Raw genomic sequence first — 16,888 nt, 5'->3', positions numbered from 1 at the left:
AGGCAGGTTTTCATAGGGGTTTCCATAGGCCACATTGGCAGCAGCTGTGGAGGGAGGGGAGAGAGGGGGAAGGTTGTGGGGGGTGTAGAGGATGTGAATGGGAATGAGTTGGTGGGGCCCTGGGCAGGGAGAGGAGGATGAGTGGTGGCGTTAAGACAGGAGAACAGGGATGGGGGGCAGGGGGAGGGGAAGGAAGGTGTTGGAAGGGAGGGGTTTGGAGAGGAGCTGCGCAAGACGAGTGGGATGAGTTTTGGCGCTGATGCAGAGGGATTCTAGGGAGGGGGCAGGGAGGAGGGGTGTGGGCAGAGCAAAGGGAGGGAAAGGGCTGGGTGGGAGAGAGGAAGTTGAGGATTAGGACGGGCAGATGGGAACAGGGGAATGAAAGGTCATGGTGAGTTCAGCGAGGTAAACGACAGCAATGAGAGCAATTAACAATTCACATGCAATAATAACAATAACATAAGCGAGTGTTGCCCAGAGTAGAAGGTTGAATTTTCCATGGGTCAGTCAAATCAAGAAGGCTAATGGCAAGAAGAGTCCAGGGGCTCATAGCTGAATTGTTTCTGAGGGGATAGAGGAGGAAGTCCTGTGAATGGTAGTTCTGGGGAAGGGTGAAACTGTTATAGGGGACGTGAGAGAGGAAACGCCTGGGGAGAGGAGTAAATAATCCAATAACTTGGGCGGGCTGAGTGCCATTCATTCTCCCATTCAATCGTATTCATTGAGCGTTTACTTTGTGCAGAGCACTGTACTAAGCGATTGGGAAGTACAAATCGGCAAAATATAGAGGTGGTCCCTACACAACAACGGGCTCACAGTCTAGAAGGGGGAGAAAGACCACAAAACAAAACAAGTAGACAGATGTCAATACCATCAGAATAAATAGAATTATAGTTATATGCACATCATTTATAAAATAGAGTAATAAGTATGTACAAATAAAATAGAGTAATGAATATGCACAAATATATACAAGTGCTGTGGGGAGGGGAAGAGGGGAGGGTAGAGGGAGGGAAGAGGGTGACAGGGAGGGGGGGAGGAGGAGGAGAGGAAAAAGGGGGGCACAGTTTAGGAAGGCCTTCTGGAGGAGGTGAGCTCTCAATAGGGCTTTGAAGGGAGGAAGAGAGTTAGTTTGGTGGGTTTGGGGAAGGAGGGCATTCGAGGCCAGAGGGAGAGGCCAGCAGTAGTGGTAGTAGTAAGGGGACCTGGGTTCTAATCATGTCTCTGTTATTAATTAATTCATTCATTCAATCATATTTATTGAGCGCTTATTGTGTGCAGATAACTGTACTAAGCACTTGGAAAGTACAATTCAGCAACAGATAGAGACACTCCCTACCCAAATTCGAGCCCGAGGAGGACCTGGGTTTTAATCGTGGCTCTGCCCCTTGTCTGCTGGATGACGTTAGGCAAGGCACTTTGCTTTCCTGTGCCTCAAATAGTGCATCTGTAAAATGGGAATTAACACTGAGCCCTAAGTGCTTGGTAAATACCATTGCTTGATTAATAGATGGGTACAGACCCCTGTCCCCTCTCAGGATCCAACTTGGAGAGTTTCCAGTACTCTACCAGTCTCAACCAAGAGAGGGAGAATCAAGCAGAGGGATACCTATTCCATTCTTAGCTTCGGCAGTGGCTAGTGAGTGGGAGACAATCTGCTACAAGTCAAAATCTACATCTCTGGGCAGTAGTGGCAAGGGAGAGAGTCGATGGTGGAGACACAGGTTTACTGGGTGGAAGAAGGCAATGGTAAACCACTTCTCTTTTTTTACTAAGAAAATATCTATGGATACAGTAACAGAAAGCTTGCAGATGGAGGTGGGACATTCTGGGAGATATGCGTCCATGGAGTCGCTATGGGTCGGAGGCAAATCGACAGCATAAATCAAGACATGCCAGACCACTGCACATATAAATACTATTGAACACTACAGGTGACAAATAAATACAACGGATTGATTTAATAATAATGATGATGGTATTTGTTAAGTGCTCACTGTGTGTGAAGCACTGTTCTAAGCGCTGGCAAACTCCAAAAGGAATTAGTGTTGATTACTTCATCGATGCTATCAATCCATCGCATTTATTAAGCATTTATGGTATGCAGAGTCTACCCACTAGACTGTCATCTCCTGGTGAACAGGAATATATCTGCCAAGTGGGTTGGATTGAACTCTCCCAAGCACTTAGTACTGTGCTCTGCACACAGTGAGTATTCAGTAAATACCATTGAGCTATTGATTGATGTGTTCCTACCCCTACATGTATCAATACTATTGAACTCTATAGGTGATCAATGAATACAACTGCTTTATTTATTAAAATGGGAATCAATCATATTTATTGATCACTTACAGTGTGTAGAGCACTGTACTAAGTGCTTGAGAGAGTACAATATAATATAATTTACAGAAGTGTTACCCGCTCAAAAGGAACTTACAGTCTGGAGGGAATGTCAACATTTCTAAATTGAAGTTCCCCTCTTCCTTTCCAGGAGTCAGCATCATCTCCCAGAAATAACCAACATCTCCACTGTGGCTGAATTCCTTCTCCTGGGGTTCTCTGAAATCCGGAATCTGCAGCTGGTCTACGCCACGCTGTTCCTCCTTGTCTACCTAGTGGCCCTTCTGGGGAATCTCTTCATTGTGGCTGTCACCACCCTCGACCAGCGTCTCCACACCCCCATGTACTTCTTTCTCAGAAACTTGTCCTTCATAGACCTCTGCTACATTTCTACAATGGTAGCCAAATCCACTGTCAACTCCTTGACCAGTGACAGCTCCATCTCCTTTCTGGGTTGTGTCTCGCAGCTCTTCCTAGTGGTCTTGTTTGCTGCTTCAGAGTTTTTAGTCCTCACTGCAATGTCTTATGACCACTATGCCGCCATCTGCTCCCCCCGAACTATGAGCTCATCATGAACAAAACAGGCTGTGTGTGCATACTAGCAGCGTCATGGCTCTGTGGGGGTCTGTTTGGAATCTTGTTTTCAGCTTCTACCTTCTCACTGACTTTTTGTGGGTCCAACATTGTCCAGCAGCTCTTCTGTGACGTCCCCCACATGGTGAAGATCTCCTGCTCTGAAGTCCACTTTTCCAATGATGTGAGTGTGGCTGGTGAGTTGGTCTTCGATGCTGTCTGCTTCATTTACATCACCCTCTCCTACGTCTTCATCTTCTTAGCCGTGATGAGGAAGCCATCCTCCGAGGGACGAACCAAAGCCTTCTTCACCTGCCTGCCCCATCTCACTGAAATCATCATTTTTCTCTTTACCGGAGCATTTGCCTATCTCAAACCACCTTCATACTAGCCCTCGTCTCTGGATCTGCTGGTTTCCATGTTCTACATTGTGGTGCCCCCCACTGTGAACCCCCTTATCTAAAGCCTGAGGAATGGGGACCTGAAGGCTGCCCTGGGCAGGATCCTAAGGGGGACATTCCCCCAGCATCCATTCTGGGACAAAATGTCTGTGTCCATGTACCAATAATCCCCTACCCACCGTTAAAAAAGGAATTGCTATTAGACATATCCATATATATACCACTGAACCAGAGGCCCAGAGAATAAATCTGGATATTCAGGATTTGTCAAGGTCTGGGAGGTTGGGTGATAAGACTCGGTCATGAGCGACAATGCATTCCCTAGGAGGCTTCATGGCTAAATGGCACGTGAATGGGTGTCACATGACCTGAGTTCTAATCCCAGCTCAGCCACTGGCCTGCTGTGTGACTTGGCGTTAGTTTCTTACCATTCCTGGGCTCTCACTTCCTCTTACACTCTGAGCCCTTGTGGGACAGGAAACGTGTCTGATTGGATTATAATTTCATTTTTGGGATGTAAGAGCATTGTGGGCACGGATTGCATCTACCAACTCCGTTGTATTGTACTCTTCAAAGTGCTTATTACAATGTTCTGCACACAGTAAACACACAACAAATACCATCGATCGATTGAATTATTTTGTTTCTGCTTCATCACGTGGCACAGACGTGGACACAGAAATTGTTAATACCAAATAATAAAAGTGATAATAATCATAATAATGGTGTTTTGAAAGGGGACGGAGATATTCACTGATGGAACTCTAGTTTCCAGAACCCAGGTTATTAAATCATCACAACAGTAGGGGCCATTTCCATCCTAGTCTTCTTCAAGACAGGGATTTCCCCTTCCCATCATCCCATTCTCAAAACCTCAGTCTCCTGGACCACCACACTCAGCCTGGGGGAGAATCATAGGATGGATTCAGAGGATTGTCTTGCTCTGTCTAGCCTTGCAATCAGAAGGTGTCAGAAATGAAATCGTTCAATTGACTGATTGAATGAGAAGCTCATTGTCTAAGGTTGTATATCTGTTGAAGCTGAAACTACCCACAGTTGTTGTAGATGGTCAGGAACATTAGAAACAGTTGAGATGTTGGGTTGCAGATGCTGTTGTTTCCATGAAAACCCTGGGGTGCAGCACCTTGGCTGCAGCTTTAGGGACTGGGCCTTTATCTCTGCAGAGCCTCAGGTAGCTCACAGGCAGAGGTTTTTGGCATCGGCCAGGACACGAGGTCCCACCTGCGTTGATCCTCCAGGGGTTCCCCACGATGCAGTGGCAATTTACCTTTGGGGATGGGGGACTCTCTGGTGAACATCTCCTTGCCCAGAGGAGATCATAGAGGGTGCCAGGCTGTCCCTTCCTTCATAGCCTGCTGCAGCAAAGAACTGGAGTGGAGAGAGGACCATCGCAAACCAGCAGAAGTCAGAGCCCTCCAGCCCTATGCTGCCCCAGTGAGTGTGACCGGGGAATGGTGGAGTGGGAGGGAGAAACCATGATAGGGGTACAAGAGATCGAGCCATTCTGTGGACGTGCTCACACACGGAGCCAATTTCGGACTTTGGGACAGGGCTACATCCCCAGAGGGGCAGGTGGGCTATCAGGAGGGTAGGTATTTGACAGTGCAGTGGCCCCAACCGTCACTCATCTCCCCTTCCTCATCCACCTCCATCCAGCTAACATGGAAGTCGCTTCCTGGCTGGGGCCCTGCAGCACAGCTTCAGCATTATGTTGTGGTCACTTTGGCCAAGAGTGGGTCTTGGACCTCAGAAAAGGTATCTGGTGAGAAATGACAGGGAGGGAATGAGAGAGTGTGATTGGTTCTAGACCACGAGCACTATCATCAACTCCTCCGTAATAATAACAATAATGATGGCATTTATTAAGTGCTTACTATGTGCAAAGCACTGTTCAAAGCGCTGGGGAGATTAGGTGAACAGGTGATCAGGTTGTCCCACAGGGGGCTCACAGTCATGAGCCACGGGGGGCTCCATGCAGGAATGTTGGGTGAACATAATGAAGGTAAGGGATTTAGTTCCTTCCCTCCTGGATTTACCAGTCTGCTGGGCTGGACTGATCCAAAGGAATTTACAGCTAGGTGGAAATAGGAATGGAAAGGTGGATGCACAGCTTAATAAGTGCTTAGTAATGTGAATCTATAGGTAGGGAAGTGCAATGAGCAATTGTGAATGTGTAAATGCAGAGGCAGTATTTGGCCTGATTCGGCATGGGGAGAAGAAACATCAATCTGTGCAAATTTGAAGGGAGAGGGGGATTCGGGAAGAAAGAAGAGCCTAAGCCATGTGCTGGAGAAGGGAATGTCCTTTTTCATTCACTCGTTCATTCAATCGTATTTATTGAGCGCTTACTGCATGCAAAGCAGTGAACTAAGCGCTTGGGAAATACAAATCAGCAACATATAGAGAAGGTCCCCACCCAATAACGGGCTCACAGTCTAGAAGGAGGAGACAGACAACAAAACAAAACATGTAAACAGCTGACAATACCATCAGAATAAATAGAATTATAGCTGTATGCACATTATTAATAAAATAGAGAAATAAATATGTATAAGTGCTGTAGGGAGGGGAACGGGGTAGGGCAGAGCCCTCCCCCCGCCTCCCCCCGCCTGCATAGGGATGGAAGGGGAGGAGGAGGAGAGGTATAGGGAGAAGATCTATTTCCAAGGTCTGAGGGAAAGGTAAACAAGGAGGAGAACACCGGTCAAAAGCTTTGAAGCTAGTGGCAAGGAGTTGATTGGAGTCAACCAGACTTCAGCCTGTTTCATTTTCCTCTGAGAAACACAGTCAGATTTGTTGTGTCGGCGGCTGTGTGTGTACCCAAGGTGGGGCTGGGGAGACAGTGAACAAACCTTGGCTGGCGGAGGTCTAGAGGGGAGGAGAAGGGAATCTTCTCCCATCACCTTCCAAGGAAAAAGTGTGCCTGGGCCCAGGGAGAGGCAAATAGTAGTGGTAGTAGTAATGGGACCTGGGTTCTAATCCTGACTCTGCCATTCATTCATTCATTCATTCTTTCTTTCTTTCTTTCTTTCTTCCTTTCTTTCTTTCTTTCAATCGTATTGATTGTGCGCTTACTGGGTGCCGAGAACTCTACTAAGCACTCGGAAATTACCATTAGGCAACAGATAGGGACAATCCTTATCCAACAACTGGCTCGGGGACCTAGGTTCTAATCCTGGCTCTGCCCCTTGTCTGCTGTGTGACGTTGAGCAGGTCACTGTGCCTCAGATACCGCATCTGTAAAATGGGAATTGAGTGAGTCTCACATGGTAGAAGGCCTTGAAAATAACTGTGAGGTGTTTTTGTTTCACATGAAAAGACACATGATGACAATGAAGGGTTTGGAGGAGAGATGTTTGAGCTCTTCTTTGTCTTTTGCTAGCGTGTCATCTCTGACCCATAACGAATGAATGGACACATCGCTACAGGAACGCCGCATTCTGGTAGTTTATCCATAGAGTTTTTTTGGTAAAAATACAGAAGTGGTGCACTATTGTCTTCTTCCATGCAGTAAACCTGAGGCGCCTCCTCGACTCCCTCCCATGACACTGGGTCCCAGGACAGGTGAGTTTTGACTTTTAGCAGATTGCCTTCCACCCGCTAGCCACTGTCCAAGGTAGGAATGGAATGGATATGCCTCTGCTTAAACGTCCATCAGGTAGCTGAGACTTGTAGAATACTGGAAAATCTCCATGTACGATTCTGAGTTGGGGTGAGTGATGCTTTAGCAAATAGTTAAATGAATAAATGAGTGGCTAAATAGGTTGGGTTTCTGTGATTGTGTGTATTTATGTGTAAAGCAACCATAGTTGAAGCACGCGCGCGCGTGCGTGTGTGTGTGTGTGTGTGTGTGTGTCTGTGTGTGTGTCTGTGTGTGGCTGGCTGGGTCCCTGCAGCACAGCGCCAGAATTATGTGGTGGACAGAAGTGGGTCCTGGATGTCAGAAAATGTTTCTGGTGGGAAATGACAGGGAGGGAATGAGAGAGTGTGATTGGTTCTAGAACACGAGCACTACCATCAACTTCTCAGTGCAGGAATGTTGGGTGAATGCAAGGGGGGTAAGAGATTCAATCCCTTCCCTCCTGGACTTGCCAGTCTGCTGGGCTAGACTGATCCGAAATAATTTACAACTAGGAGAAAATAAGCACGAGAATGTGTAATAGGTTCTTACATAGTAATGTGAATCTATACATAGGGAAGAGCTATCAGCAGTTGTGAATGTGTAAATGCAGAGGAGTCATCTGGGCTGATTTGGCATGGAGAGAGGAAGCATGAATCTGGGAAAATTTGGAGGGAGAGGGAGATTTGGGCAGAAGGAAGGATCTAAGCCATGTGTTGGAGAAGGGAATGTCCTTGGAGAGGCACAGGGAGCAGATCTGTTTCCAAGGGCTGGAGGGTAGTTGGTGAAGAGGAAAGGGAAATGCGGAGGAGAACGCCTGTAAAAAGCCTTGAAGCTAAAGGCAAGGAGTTGATTGGAGTCAACCAAACCTCAATAGGATTCATTTTCCTCTAAGAACCACAATCAGATTTGTTGTGTCGGTTGCTGTGTGTGTACCCAGGGTGGGGCAGGGGAGACAGTAACCAAACTTTGGCCGGCAGAGGTCTGGAGGAGAGGAGGAGAAGGGAATGTTTTCCCAACATTTTTCCAGGGGAAAAGTGTGTCTGGGCCCAGAGAGAGGCAAAGAGTAGTGGTAGTAGTAAGGGGACCTGGGTGCTAATCCTGTCTCTGCTATTAATTAATTCATTCAATCGTATTTATTGAGCACTTACCGTGTGCAGAGAACTGTACTAAGCGCCTGTAAAGTACAATTCAGCAACAGATAGAGACAATCCCTACCCAACAACGAGCTCGGGGACCTGGGTTCTAATCGTGGCTCTGCCCCTTGTCTGCTGAGTGACGTTGGACGAGGCACCTTGCTTCTCTATGCCTCAAATAGCGAATCTGTAAAATGGGAATTAAGACTGAGCCCTATGTGCTCATTAAATACCCTTGCTTGATTTATTGATGGGTACATACCCCTGCCCCCTCTCAGGATCCCACCTGGAGTGTTTCCAGTACTCTACCAGTCTCAGCCAATGGAGGGAGAGTCAAGCAGAGAGATACCCATTCCATTCCTAGCTTGGGCAGTGGCTAGTGAGTGGAAGGCAATCAGCTGCAAGTCTAAGCGCACCTGTTCTGGGCAGCAGTGTCAGGGGAGAGAGTCGAGGGTGGAGACTCAGGTTTATTGGGTAGAAGAAGGCACTGGTAAACCTTTTCTCTATTTTTACCAAGAAAATTCTGTGGATACAGTACCAGAACGCTTGTAGATGGAGGTGGGGCATTCTGGGAGAGAGGAGTCCATGGAGTCGCTATGGGTCAGAGGCGAATCGACAGCTTAAGTCAAGACATGCGAGACCACTGCACATCTTAATAGTATCGAACACTACAGGTGATTAATACAACATATTGATTTAATAATGATGATGGTGGTATTTGTTAAGCACTCACTATGTGTGAAGCACTGTTCTAAGTGCTGGCAAGGCTTTGGAGTCAGAGGTCATGGGTTCAAATCCTGGCTCCACCACTTTTCAGCTTTGTAACTTTGGGCAAGTCACTTAACCTCTCTGTGCCTCAGTTACCTCATATGTAAAATGGGTATCAAGACTGTGAGCTGCACGTGGGACAACCTGTTCACCTTGTTTACTTCCCAGCGATTAGCACAGTGTTTTGCACATTGTAAGCGCTTAACAAATCCTAAAAAAGGTATTGTTGATTACTTCATCGATGCTATCAATCCATCATATTTATTAAGCATTTATGGTATGCAGAGTCTGCCCACTAGACTGTCACCTCCTGGTGGGCAGGAAAATATCTGCCAAGTGCGTTGGATTGAACTCTCCCAAGAACTTAGTACTGTGCTCTACACACAGTGAGTATTCAGTAAATACCATCGAGGTATTGATTGATGTGTTCATACCCCTACATGTATCAATACTATTGATCTCTATAGGTGATCAATGAATACAACTGCTTTATTTATTAAAATGGGAATCAATCATATTTATTGATCACTTAAAGTGTGTAGAGCACTGTACTAAGTGCTTGAGAGAGTACAATATGATATAATTTGTAGAACTGTTACCTGCCCAAAAGGAACTTACAGTCTGGAGGGAATGCCAATATTTCTAAATTGAAGTTACCCGCTTCCTTTCCAGGGAGTCAGCATTATCTCCCAGAAATGATCAACACCTCCACGGTGGCTGAATTCCTCCTCCTGGGGTTCTCTGACATCCGGGAGCAGCAGCTGGTCTATGCCATGCTGTTCCTCCTTGTCTACCTAGTGGCCCTTCTGGGGAATCTCCTCATTGTGGCTGTCACCACCCTCGACAAGTGTCTCCACACCCCCATGTACTTCTTTCTCAAGAACTTGTCTTTCATAGACCTCTGCTACATTTCTACAACGGTACCCAAATGCATTGTCAACTCCTTGACCAGTGACAGCTCCATCTCCTTTCTGGGTTGTGTCTCACAGCTCTTCCTAGTGGTCTTGTTTGCTGCTTCAGAGTTTTTAGTCCTCACTGCAATGTCTTATGACCGCTATGCCGCCATCTGCTCCCCTCTGCACTATGAGCTCATCATGAACAAAAAAGCCTGCGTGTGCATACTAGCAGCGTCATGGCTCTGTGGGGGTCTGTTTGGAATCTCGTTTTCAGCTTCTACCTTCTCCCTGACCTTTTGTGGTTCCAATACTGTTCAGCAGTTCTTCTGTGACGCCCCCCCCTATGCTGAAGATCTCCTGCTCTGAGGACCACATAGCCAAAGATGTGAGTGTGGCTCTTGCAGTAGTCATAGCTGCCATCTGTTTTTTTTACATCATATTCTCCTATGTCCGCATCGTCTCAGCCGTGCTGAGGATGCCGTCCTCCGATGGCCGAGCCAAAGCCTTCTCCATCTGCCTGCCCCATCTCACTGTCGTCATCATTTTTCTCTTTACCGGAGCATTTGCCTATCTCAAACCACCTTCAGACACGCCCTCTGCTCTGAATCTGCTGGTTTTCATGTCCTACACTGTGGTGCCCCCCACTGTGAACCCCCTTATCTACAGCCTGAGGAACCGGGACCTGAAGGCTGCCCGGGGCAGGATCCTAAAGGGGACATTCCCCCAGCATCCATTCTGGGACAGAATGTATTCTTCCTCGTGTGAATAATCCCAAATTCACCCTTCTACAGAGCGACTGCCCCGGTCATTCCCATGAATATTGCTTTCTTAGTTGACTAAAGAAAACGTTTGGACACTGAAGATTTGTCCTAGTCCACCAGGTTGGCTGTTAAACCTAATGTGTAACTGACAAACCAGTTTTTGGAGGCCTCAAAGCCTAATGTAATGAACATGTGAATGGGAGTCATGAGACTTGTGTTCTAATCCCAGCTCTGCCATTGACTGGCTGTGCAATGTGGTATCAATTTTTTACCATCCCTGGTTCCCTCTTCTTCTTACATTTGAGCCTCTGTGGAACAGGCAATACGTTTAATTTTTTATTTAGTTTCTTCTCCAACACTTGGCACAGAATTTGGCATGTAAACTGCTAATTAACATCAACATGATAAAGTTGATAACAATGAAAAATAAAATAATATGCATGTCAATATCATTTTTGGGAGAACTGGAAAATTGTAAAAATTGGAAATTGGAATGGTAATAGGGGAGAAGGATGATCTTGACAACTATTTCAGTGGTAAAATTGAAATCATTAGACATGATCTTCAAATCACCCCTGTTCCTCTCCAGCCCAGCCTCTTCCTGCCATGCTTGAGAAGCAGCATGGCTTAGTGGAAAGAGGATGTGGGTTCTAATCCTGGCTCCATTACCTGTCTGCTGTGTGACCTTGGGCCAGCCACTTATCTTCTCTGTGCCTCAGGTACCTCATCTGTAAAAGAGGGTTAAGATTGTGAGCCCCATGTGAGACAATCTGATTACCTTGTATCCACCCCAGCACTTAGAACAGTGCTTGGTACATAGTAAGCGCTTAACAAACACCATTATTATTATTATTATTAATCATTATTCATTCATTCATTCAATCAATCAGCTTACTGATTGAGTGCTTACTGTGTACAGAGCACTGTACTAAGCGCTTGGGAAGTACAAGTTGGCAACATATTGAGACAGTCCCTACCCAACAGCGGGCTCACAGTCTAGAAGGGGGAGACAGACAACATAAAAAAACATATTAACAAAATAAAATAAATAGAATAGTGAATATATACAAGTAAAATAAAGTAATAAATATGTACAAACATATATACAGGTGCTATGGGGAGGGGAAGGAGGTAATGGGTATTCCTGTAAAATGAGAGCTCTTGGTGATTCTGGAATGAAAAAATAGAGGCTTGAATCAATTCACATTTTGTGGGGCTAGATAGATCACTTAAACTCGTTTGAGTCAGCACTACTGGTATTTGGTAAGTATACATCTTTTTCAAAAATGCCGAACAGAGCTAAAACGCCCAATGACCACTCATGCCATCTCACAAAAACCATAATCAATCAATGACATAATCAGTCAATGACATTTGTGGCATCTATTGACAACCTACCGAATATGAGGTACTGTAGGAAACATTTGGGGGAGTTCAACAAAAGCAAAACATACATATTTTGGCCTCAAGGAGTTCACAACCTAGTGGGGAGAATAAATACCAATGATTCACAAATCACTAACTGAATATAATAATAACAATAACAGTGATAACAATGGCACTGCTTAAGAGCTTACTATGTGCCAATCACTGTTCTAAGTGCAGGGGTAGATACAATTAAATCAGGATGGACTCAGTGTCCTGTTATAGATGAGGAAATTGAGGCCCAGAGAAGTGAAGTGACTTGCCCAAGGTCACACAGCAAATATGTATGCCTTCCCAGATTGAGTCCCTTTACCTCTGTTCCTCCTCTCCTCCCCATCACCCCTACTCCCTTCCTCTGCTCTACCCCCTTCTTCACCTCACAGCACTTGTGTATATTTGCACATATTTATTATTCTATTTATTTTATTAATGATATGTTTATATCTATAACTCTATTTATCTATTTTGATGTTATTGTTATTACTATTTTGTTTTGTTGTCTGTCTCCCCTTTCTAGACTGTGAGCCCGTAGTTGGGTAGGGATTGTCTTTATCTGTTGCTGAATTGTATTTTCCAAGCGCTTAGTACAGTGCTCTGCACACTGTAAGCGCTCAATAAATATGATTGAATGAATAAATGAATATGTGGTAGAGTGAGGATTAGAGCCCAGGTCCTTCAGTCTCCCAAGCCCGTGCTCTGTCCGTTAAGCAACACTGCTTCTCAATACAATTGGTACTCTCTACATAGTAAGAGCTGGGAGCTGGAATAGCGTACATAAGTGTGAAGGGTGACTACTGAGCTGAGAAAGTTGGGCTGTTTTGAGTTAATCAAGGTAGACTTCCATGGATTGGGAAAGCAGAGACCGTGTCACTTAGGCCTCAGCTTTGAGGCTTTCCATTATCTGCCTCCTTCTTATCTACCCCCTTTCTCTTCTTTCACAGCACCCCAGTTCATGCCTTTATTCCTTCCAAGCAAATCTAATAGATATCAAGGAGACATCTTGCATCCTCATCATGAAGGACCACAACGACCTGCTCAGCCTCAACAGCACACATTGGAAAACTGTCCTTGCCAAGGTTTTCTCTTAGGGCCTGAAGAACAGCTTTATATCTTGAAAATTCTGAAGAAAATTCCTCTAATGAGGGATTGGGATTATCAGCACAAGGAAATGGATAATTTACTAGAGAGAGGAAGGCAGGGGAATATCCCCTTTAGGGACCTCCCCAGTGCAGATTTCACATCTTTATTCTTCAAGCTATAAGTGAGAGGGTTCAGGGTGGGGGGCACCACGGCATAGAACACAGACACCAGAAGATCTTGAACCGAGGGGGAGTCCGAGAGTGGTTTGAGGTAGGCAAACGCCCCAGTAGAGAAAAAAAATGATGATGACACTGAGGTGGGGCACGCAGGTGGAAAAGGCTTTGTCCCGGCCCTCAGTGGATGGCATCCTCAGCACGGCAGAGAAGATGTGAATGTAGGAGAGGATGATGTAAATGAAGCAGATGACACCTAAAGTTACTCCAGCAGACACACTCACATCAATTGCTATGTGGTCCTCAGAGCAGGCGATCTTCAGCAGGGAGGGGACATCACAGAAGAACTGCTGGACAGCATTGGACCCACAAAAGGACAGAGAGAATGTTGAAGTCAAAAACAAGAAACCAAAGAGACTCCCGCTGAGCCAGGAAGCCACCACCATCTTCATACAGGCTTCTGTGCACATCATGACCTCATAGTGCAGGGGGCGGCAAATGGCAGCATAGCGGTCATATGACATTGCTGTGAGGACAATGTCCTCACAATGTCCTTGTCTTCCCTCCCAAACCTTGTCCTCTCCCTGACTTTCCCATCTCTGTTGACGGCACTACCATCCTTCCCGTCTCACAAGCCCGCAACCTTGGTGTCATCCTCGACTCCGCTCTCTCATTCACCCCTCACATCCAAGCCATCACCAAAACCTGCCGGTCTCAGCTCCGCAACACTGCCAAGATCCGCCCTTTCCTCTCCATCCAAACCGCTACCCTGCTCATTCAAGCTCTCATCCTATCCCGTCTGGACTACTGCACTAGCCTTCTCTCTGATCTCCCATCCTCGTGTCTCTCTCCACTTCAATCCATACTTCATGCTGCTGCCCAGATTATCTTTGTCCAGAAACGCTCTGGACATATTACTCCCCTCCTCAAAAACCTCCAATGGCTACCGATCAATCTGCGCATCAGGCGGAAACTCCTCACCCTGGGCTTCAAGGCTGTCCATCACCTCGCCCCCTCCTACCTCACCTCCCTTCTCTCCTTCTACTGCCCAGCCCGCACCCTCCGCTCCTCCACCGCTAATCTCCTCACTGTACCTCGCTCTCGCCTGTCCCACCATCGACCCCCGGCCCACGTCATCCCCCGGGCCTGGAATGCCCTCCCTCTGCCCATCCGCCAAGCTAGCTCTCTTCCTCCCTTCAAGGCCCTGCTGAGAGCTCACCTCCTCCAGGAGGCCTTCCCAGACTGAGCCCCTTCTTTCCTCTCCCCCTCGGCCCCCTCTCCATCCCCCCGTCTTACCTCCTTCCCTTCCCCACAGCACCTGTATATATGTATATATGGTTGTACATATTTATTACTCTATTTATTTATTTATTTATTTATTTATTTATTTATTTTACTTGTACATTTCTATCCTACTTATTTTATTTTGTTGGTATGTTTGGTTCTGTTCTCTGTCTCCCCCTTTTAGACTGTGAGCCCACTGTTGGGTAGGGACTGTCTCTATGTGATGCCAATTTGTACTTCCCAAGCGCTTAGTACAGTGCTCTGCACATAATAAGCGCTCAATAAATACGATTGATTGATTGATTGATTGATTGATTGACAAAAAACTCTGAAGCAGCCAGCCAAACCACCAGTAAGACCTGTGTGGCACAAAACAAGTACGATATGGAGCTGTTTTTGGTCAAGGAGATGGCAATCGATTTAGGGACAGTGGAAGAGATGTAACAGATATCTATGAAGGACAGATTCTTGAGGAAGAAGTACATGGGGGTGTGGAGGTGCCGGTCGAGGATGGTCACGGTGATGATGAGGAGATTCCCTGTCAGGGATGCCAGGTAGACCAGGAGGAACAGTGTGGCATGAACTACCTGCAGCTTCCTGATATCAGAAAATCCCATCAGTAGGAAGTTGGTAACTAAGGAGACGTTGGTCATTTCAGTGAAATGAGATGAATGACCTGAGGCTTCCTGATATCGGAAAATCCCATCAGGAGGAAGTTGGTAACCAAGGAGACATTGGTCATTTCAGTGAAGTGAGAGTAGCTCCCTGGAACGGAAAAGGGAAGGATCAAATCTAAAGTTATTTAGGGGATGGGTGAAAAAAAAATCAACAGAACATATTGTTGGTGATTCTATGTGAAGAATAGCTTCTAACATGTTCTAAGATAGATATTTAATTCCAAATGACCTTCAAAACAGTAAAGTGCTTCCAGATAATCAGCAGAGAATTTTAAAGGAGCATATGCTCTAAGGGATGAAAAACAAACTACAAAGGTACAGGATGGAGAATGCAGTAGCTGTAGTACTAGTAATCATATTAATAGTATTTATTAAGCAGTAACGTTGTGTAGTGCACTGTACGAGGCACTTGGGATGTCCAGAATAGAGAGGTAACACATTCCCTTTTCACAAGGTGTTTACAATATAATGTGGAGACAAATATTTTCAATTATTGTAGTGAAAAGAAATAATTGAGGAAAGTAGAAATGAGTGTTTAAATGCTAGAATTGGCAGAAGGCTCAGGTATTGGGAAGTTCATCATAGAAGGTTCGTGGAAAGAGGTGAGATTTTAGGAGGGCTTGAAATGTGGGGAGGCTGTAGTCTGTCTACCGTGGGTAAAGAGAAAGGGGTTGTAGGGGCAGAAATGCCTCCTCTCTGATTTCCCATCCTCCTGTCTCTCCCCACTTCAGTCTATACTTCACGCTGCTGCCCGGCAGAAACACTCTGGACATGTTACTCCTCTCCTACAAAATCTCCAGTGACTGCCAGTCAACCTACGCTTCAAGAAAAAACCCCTCACTCTCGGCTTCAAGGCTCTCCATCACCTCGCCCCCTCCTACCTCACCTCCATTCTTTCCTTCTATAGCCCAGCCTGCACCCTCCGCTCCTCGGCCGCTAACCTCCTCACTGTGCCTTGTTCTTGTCCGTCCTGCCGTCGACCCCCGGCCCACATCCTCCTCCTGGCCTGGAATGCCCTCCCTCCGTACATCCGCACAGCTAGCTCTCTTCCTCCCGTCAAAGCCCTACTGAGAGCTCACTTCTTCCAGGAGGCCTTCCCAGACTGAGTCCCCTTTTTCCTCTCCTCCTCCCCATCCCCCCCACCCTACATCCTTACCCTCCCCACGGCACCTGTATATATGTGTGTACAGATTTGTTACTCTCTTTACTTTACTTGTACGTATTTACTATTCTATTTATTTTGTTAATGATGTGCTTCTAGCTTTATTTCTATTTATTCTCATGACTTGACACCTGACTACATGTTTCGTCTTGTTGTCTTTCTCCCCCTTCTAGAGTGTGAGCCCGTCGTTGGGTAGGGACCATCTCTCTATGTTGCCAACTTGTACTTCCCAAGCGCTTAGTACAGCGATCTGTACACAGTAAGCGCTCAATAAATACGATTGAATGAATGAATGAAAGTTGTCCCACAAGGGGCTCACAGTCTTTATCCCCATTTTACAGATGAGGTAACTGAGGCACAGAGAAGTTAAGTGGCTTGCCCAAGGTCACACAGCAAGCAAGTGGCAGAGCCAGGATTAGAACCCATATCCTCTGACTCCCAAGGATGTGCTGTTTCCACTAAGCCACACTGCTTCTGATTGATTGATTGATGATTGATCAATTTTTTCGGCCTGAACTTTGTTGTCTTGCTACTGCCATTCTGTCACTATCTCAAAGAACTTACTGGCC

At 46.1% G+C, this 16,888-nt stretch overlaps 2 non-coding genes across 2 annotated transcripts; both read left to right on the top strand.

The window, feature by feature from the left end:
* The first annotated feature begins 1,528 nt into the window (after positions 1 to 1,528).
* LOC119924578 lies at positions 1,529 to 1,666 on the top strand. Its single transcript, XR_005449283.1, has one exon. It is a non-coding gene; the product is annotated as a small nucleolar RNA SNORA7 (small nucleolar RNA).
* A 6,695-nt stretch (positions 1,667 to 8,361) lies between these two features.
* LOC119924206 lies at positions 8,362 to 8,499 on the top strand. Its single transcript, XR_005449069.1, has one exon. It is a non-coding gene; the product is annotated as a small nucleolar RNA SNORA7 (small nucleolar RNA).
* The last annotated feature ends 8,389 nt before the right edge of the window (positions 8,500 to 16,888 follow it).

Source organism: Tachyglossus aculeatus, chromosome 2 (genome assembly GCF_015852505.1).
Source record: "Tachyglossus aculeatus isolate mTacAcu1 chromosome 2, mTacAcu1.pri, whole genome shotgun sequence".
NCBI classification, from domain to species: domain Eukaryota; kingdom Metazoa; phylum Chordata; class Mammalia; order Monotremata; family Tachyglossidae; genus Tachyglossus; species Tachyglossus aculeatus.
The sequence above is the reverse complement of the archived record's forward strand: the minus strand, read 5'-3'. Positions and strand labels throughout refer to the sequence as shown.